The following is a 7,021-nucleotide window of genomic DNA, read 5'->3' as shown; positions in this document are numbered from 1 at the left end:
AGAATGAATCAACTTCCCTGTCCACTGATTGGTTGGCCAGCCAACTGAGAACTGGTAAGGGCGGGGCTCTTTGCGTATTTAAATTTAATGCATACATATATGCCGCCAGTACGACAGATACAAAGCAAAGAGTAGTAGTCTAAGCAGCAGCAGCAGCAGCAATAATAATAATAATAATAATAATAATAATAATAATAATAATAATAATAATATAAACCAATTCGTAGTGAAGTTGGCCAGGAGAAGTTTGACAAAACGGAAAAGTGCTTTGAATCCAAACTTTCCAAATATCTGTGGGTAAGCATGTGCTGAATAATCCTAAAATGAGGAGACTGTGGAGCGACAGAACAAAGTCTATATAATTCACTGACTGGCAGGTTTTCTGTAAGCTAAAAATAAACATCAATTGTTGTGCATGTTTGTGTCATATTTCATCTATGCATCCGAACTGTTGCCAAAAGATAATATCATATAAATAAAAACCCATAATCTTGTCAGGTGAATGCAGTTACGGAGATGGTGTAAATTCTCAAGAGAGATTCGAACAACTACAAAGGTAAATTCTCTTTGCAAAGCGGATACCCGTCTTACCTTTTTCAAAAGAATTATAATGAAGGAGATTAAAAAAACAGCGCAAAAAGCAAAACATTCTGTCCACCAGTATGAACGTGTTTACACCTGTGCACATATGAATGAAGACTATCTCTACGTAATGCTCTGCGGCATTGCTGCCCCTACTCACCTCTGAAGAATACCTGTCCTCGTACTTGTTTGAAGTAACTGAAGTAATTCTCTGTGTGTGGCAAGATGTTGCTAACAAGCCAACGTCAATCACCATGAAGCAAGTCATTCGTAAAACAGGGCGACGTTTTTAAAACGACAAACACACAGATAACGGCCAGTGTTCGGATGAACAACAAAGAAACGTATTTCTTCCTAATTACACCACAGACTGTCTTTTATCCGGAGTGAACAAAGTGAGGGATATAAGAAACACTGAGGCTTTTTGGTTCTACAAAAGTGATACAGAAGAATTTATCAATTTGAGTAAACGCACGCTCATTTTGATCTACTATTATTATTTTCAACTACTATAACACAGCCCAAAATATTATTTTAAGTGGAATGCCATCCTAAAACATAAGGGTAATGTGTAATGAGACTACTATATTGGGAACTTCAATAAAAGCAGGATGAAATTACCTGGGAATACCTATTAAACAATTGTTTGTGTATATAAATGCATAAATGCGGAATAGCGGTCATGACAGATGTTTGTACAGATGTTTGCTACAACAATAGATGAATATTTGCACTGTTTTACGGAAAGTTGTAATTTGGTGATCATTTCACCTCCCGTAAAATGGTATCGTGCATGAACTAACTTGGCACACCCAGCTACAAGCATTGTTGCATGTACAAATAGTAACAACAATAATAGTATTCAGCAGCGTTTAGGAATTCTCTGGATGTTTAGAGATTTCAGATGTGATACATATCATGGCCTCAAACTTCGTCTAATGTATCCTATTCAGCTCCTAAAATACAATGAAGCCCATTTCAGCTGCGGCATGTCCCACCTTTGGACGTTAGAGGGCAGCAATCGTCAACCAAATATCCTCCCCCATAAAATTCACTGCTGGGCTCTTGAAGTGATGTCACTGACAACCAATAGGAAGAAGCAGGATTGCTGCTGTCTCACCTACTGTGTCAGGCGAGAAAGAGAGAGAGAGAGAAAGTGAGAGCAAATCCATCATATGGCATGGGCAGTTTATTTCCTCTGACTCGGTCCATATCTGTCATTGTAATCGGGGCGTCCCACCCGTGATCAGTGCAATTCAAGTTAGTGTGACCTGGAGGTTTCAGCAAGAGGACGCAGGAATCCAGCCCCTCCACGAGCACTGTCCTCTCGTGGTGGAGGGAAGGCCGAGACCAGCAACCTGAGAGAGTTGGAGCCGCCATACTGTCACAGTGACCCTTTGTGCACTACAAGGCCTGGAGCAAAGGAGTGCACTATTACTCTAAAGCCCTGTTCACGCCATCAGTGGTGATATATCACTTACCCCCCCCCCCAATCAAACCACCGACCAATGACAGAGGAATTACATCCAGTTGGATGGTACCTTTTCACATACACAAGGCCAATTGCGTGACACTGCCCTCATCAGATGTGAAACCATTATGACAGCTAGTGTCCCATTTCGTTTTTTTTCAATGTTGCTTTACTGCTCCAAAGTAACAGTAGTAAGTAACAAAGCACATTATGTCTAGAGTGTAGGAGACTAATCTTTAAAAATCTGTTTGTAGTGTTTTTCATGCTGTTGGTGGTGATGTTATTATCATTACAGAGCATGCATTAATATTAATGTACTTGACAGATGCTCTTATCCAGAGCAAAAACTACTGACACTGCAGAATTTTTATATGTATGCAAAGAATCGAGTGCCCTTTGATTTTGCATTGCTGAGTGTCTCTAGTCTTATTTACATTTGTCTGAAACTTGCTGCTAATAAGTTCTATGTCTCCTCTAAGGTGATGGATTAATGCAAGAGATCTACTGACTTTTTTTTTTGATAAAACAGACTGAGCCTTTCAGGTTTAGCCAAATAAAGCCGCACTAACTCTGTCATATCGCTTGCGTAGTTGTCTACCTGCTTCTGGCAGGACTGACTATTTTTCTTTTTTTTCCTCATTCTCTCACTTCTTTTTGTCCCCTCGCTCTGCCTTTCTGGCACTAAACCTCCCGTCAGATGAATATTCGTATGCGGTTCATTAACAATTAAAATATATACATAGCGCATGTTTTAAATTTTGAAAATTTCTCCAGCATAATTAAGTGCTAGTCATGGAAAAAGGCTTTGGCAAGCTGATCCTACACGCCTTGACTTCGGTTTTCAAGCCACTTCAAATTGCTCTGTGCATCTGAAACTCTCGTTCGGAGCTCAGTTTTTTGTTCTCTCCGTCTCAGGGAAAATCAAAGCGTGAAAGCGCTCTGCAGGCATGAAGGCTGGGGGCGGATTTGTCATGCAGCTGTTTTTGGCACAGCGAGTTTTCCTCTCCCACTCGTTCTCCAGCCTGGCTGCTTATTTTCCGAAGCAGCGGCGGGGAGATCTGCAGCGCCTGTCAGCGGGCTCATTCTCACTTCCCGTCTCCTGTTTTTGCCTCCCGTTAGACACCTTCGATGGCCCTGTCTGAACCAGAATCAGACTCTCTTGGCCCGGCATGCTTCTACACGTACAAGGAATTTGACTCTGGTTCCAGCGTCTCTCGTAGCGCTTGAAAACAATGTGAAACAACAAATATCACACAACAGTAGTGATACATTACATTATGTCATTTAGCAGACGCTCTTACCCAGGGCGACTTCCAAGTAAGTTACCCTAAAATCTCTGTTGCATTCATAAAACGTCTGCGTTGGCCGGGAATCGAACCCGGGTCAACTGCTTGGAAGGCAGCTATGCTAACCACTATACCACCAACGCTGGTCGAGCGCTGTGCTACAACACAGGATCACAGTAGTGCAGGACACATACATGGACTAAGATAAGTCTGGAATAAATGAACAGGTCTTGCACAATGAACATGAGGTAAAGTATATATGAGTGCAGGCTATGGATCTGTACAGCTATTAGTTATCTACAAATATTGCACTGTGTTATATGCAGCTATTGCACAATGATCATGAGATGAAGTGCATCAGATTGCAGGAAGTCTTGCAATGATGGTCCTGTGCTCTCTGGGTGCTGCAACTTCCCTCCCTGACAACAGGGTGAGGGTGAATGACATGCTGAAGCGGTACGTGCTTTTGGCCGCCTGCAAAGTCAAGCTTGTTTGTTTTGAAAAGGTCATACGTCCAACGCTCCTGTGAAGAGGCCCTCTCGAGAATCAATCCTTTGTTTTGCCTTTGGATCAGATTCCAAATTTATGTCTTGACAAGCCAGGGATTGTCTTGATGTAAGATTTATTCCTTCATGACTTCACTGCCTCAGATTAGCATTTAACATGCATTCATTTTAACCTTTAGCAAGCATCCGTTCGTTTTGGCTTGTCCAGGACTGCAGAACATGTTGGCGATATTACCGTGTGTACTTTGCTCACGCCTAACCCTAGAGACACACCTTCCAGGCAGCAAGATGTGGTCTTACCTTTGATTACATGACAGTGTTAATTTGCGGATCTGAGCGCACTCAGGTTGAACCGTCTCTGCGTCACCGTTCGCCTCTCGGGCAGAGGGGACCTGGTGCATTACCCAGTCTCCCTGCCTATACCTTCTCCCCCCTCAGTGCATGCCCAAACAAGGGAGAGGTGTGCTGCGGAGGGGCTTTGATCAAAGACCCGCATCATTACCCTCGCACACTGCACGGCTGTCTGATGTGATCCATCCCGACGCGGGAGCTGGCCCGGCCTCCTCCGCTCCCTTTGATCTTCCCCGGAACTCTTGTGCTCGCAGGGCGAGCTGTAAATTATTTGCTGACACAGGATTTTGAGCCAGGAGCAAACGTCAAGTCAGATCTTTAATTTTTAATTTCTTTTTTTTTTTTTAATCACCCCCAATCCCCCCGGCCGCCTTTCCTCCCGCCCAAGCTACTATTCAATTTGCATGTGATCAGGATAATTTGTGAGGACTGCTTAATGTGAGCACTGCTTTTGGTGTGTAATATAAAGACGCCCTCAGCGCCCTCATTTGGATCAAAACTCCTTATATAATCCAGCTGTCAGGACTGTGGTAGCGCACCTGTAAGCAGCAGTTGTCTGGTGTAGATTAGGGTCTGGAGTGGCAGTCAGTTATAGTGTTAGGTGTGGATAGGCTGCCCCTCCCCCCAGCCCTGCCCCAACATCAGCCTGCGATCTCTGCACGTGCCCAGTGCAGGTGACAGTCAGTGAAAGGAAGCAGGCGTGCTGTTTACATTGAAGCACAAAGCCCCATCCCCTCCCCCTTCCGTGGGGTCCGAGCTCATTATGCGATCCAGCTGTCAGCGGCTGGAGCGGAGATGCTATCGCGCCATTGGCCCGCTGCTCGGCTGGTGGCCACTGCCGTCGCCCAGGTTTAGAAAAGACAGGAGGTTGGGGGTGTGGGGGGAGTGAGCCTGATGCCGTTACCTAGACTGCAGAAAGCGGGACGCGTGGGCGGGCTAGTCATCACTGTCAGCCAGACTGTGAAAAGCAGGAAGTGCGGGCTGACTAATGCCCCCACACCCCCTCCCCGAAAAGAAAGAGGAGAGGAGCTGTGTGACGAGAAACTGCATTCACCTGCACTGAGGTGCTAAGGCCTCTAACACAGACAGTGCATCATTAAAGTGCATCATTTGTTGGCCTTTGACTCCACTTTATACCCTTACACCCCTGAGCCTTTCTTGAAAACTCTTGAGATTATTGTCAGCTATTAGCTAATGCTATAATTTCTTGACATGCCTTTCAAACCTATTTAGTTTATATAAGCTGATGAAAAACTAATAAAATACAGACATCAAAGTACAATCTGTTTCAAACAGGAAGCGTACATGAATGGAGTGGAAACTTTGTAATTACAAACTAACTTAAGAACAGCAAACAGAGACCTACTCTTATAAATCTTATTGAACAATGAAAAGATATAGCGTTTTTATAATTCCTCAAGACAGAATACAATACACAATTCTAACTTCACAAAGAATGTGATGTCGAGGTAGGTAACGCATTTGTCTTGAATTGAAAAAAATATGCTGTTTCTTGTAAATGACACCATTAATATAACCATTAAACCATTAAAATAAAGGCGAATACCAGAAAAAAATACCAAACTCCTATTTTTCTTATGGAGAGATGTCTAAATTTTCATTCATATGCATTCCAAATGTAGCTAGTGTGCATGGTATGTGAAAGTAGCCAGTTTTCTTTATCAGAGTTTACATCATTCACATTCACAATGTCATTTTATCTCAGTATTTTTACATCAGTTTTTTTTTCCTTATATCCTTCACATCAGCATTGAAGTCCAAAGTAGGAGAGAATGTTCTGTAAAGTCATTCTCGTAAGAATTTATTTCAAAGTGGAATTGATTATCAAAAATTGGACAGGATATGCCTCCATAGCAAAGGCTTTTCAGATGAGGAACCGAGCCATTTCAACTGCATTTGTATCCATGGGTGACAGCAGCACAGAAGCACTTCCACCACTGATTACTTTGTAATGTCCATACTGACAGGTATACAGAAAATGGTTAATGTTCAGCTCGTCGACCCATTGTCAGTCTGGGACACTCTACACTAAGGGCTAATGAGGGTTTTAGGAGTGCAGAGCACAAAAGGATGCTGACTTTATGCACTCTGATATATTAGGCTGGTAGGAAGCATCTTGGAGACCCTCCCCCATCCAGAAAGGCGCAGGTCATTTGAAATGCAGTCTTGATGTGATGGCTGCACCAAGCAGGGTGTGACATGCAGGATCTCTCCTGCGGCCTGCTTGGCACCCAGAGGGGCGGCAGATTTGGAGCTTCTTAGGCTGCCTTGGACCACCAACCCCCACTGGAACACACAGGTGCCAGCTTTGTGACCGGGCGGGGCAGACACAGGTGCCAGCTTTGTGAACAGGGAGTTGCAGGTACAGGTGCCAGCTTTGTGAACGGGCAGGTGGCGGTGAGGCGCAGGCAGCGATGCAGGGGATGAGAGGTTGCCGAGAGTGACATTTGGCCAGGGGACAGGGTGAGGGGCTCACTGGAGGTGGCCCGACTAAAATCTGTCTGCTTCGTCTCCACACAGAACCTGGCTCTGTATGGAGAACAGACCCGGGGGCGGAGTGTGCCAAGCAGGCGTAATGTGCTCCTTCTGCAACTTCTTACGCCATCATTCCTAGTACAGGCCAAAGCCTGATGTGAACCTGATCTAGATGGATTGGGTTTACTTCGGTGATGAAATGAGGCTTCGCAAACCTCACGATAGGCAGGGATGCCATGCACTGTCAATCACTGACTTGTCAGAAAGAGTCAAATTACTATCTCACTGCAGCGAAACAGTATGACTGGGTCAAATAAGTGAGTTCATAA

The 7,021-nt window shown here is 44.3% G+C and overlaps 1 non-coding gene across 1 annotated transcript; it reads right to left on the bottom strand.

The window, feature by feature from the left end:
- Positions 1-3,410: 3,410 nt before the first annotated feature.
- On the bottom strand, positions 3,411-3,482 carry trnag-ucc. Its single transcript has one exon. It is a non-coding gene; the product is annotated as a tRNA-Gly (tRNA).
- Positions 3,483-7,021: the final 3,539 nt, after the last annotated feature.

Source organism: Megalops cyprinoides, chromosome 19, assembly GCF_013368585.1.
Source record: "Megalops cyprinoides isolate fMegCyp1 chromosome 19, fMegCyp1.pri, whole genome shotgun sequence".
Taxonomy (NCBI): Eukaryota; Metazoa; Chordata; class Actinopteri; order Elopiformes; family Megalopidae; genus Megalops; species Megalops cyprinoides.
The sequence above is the reverse complement of the archived record's forward strand: the minus strand, read 5'-3'. Positions and strand labels throughout refer to the sequence as shown.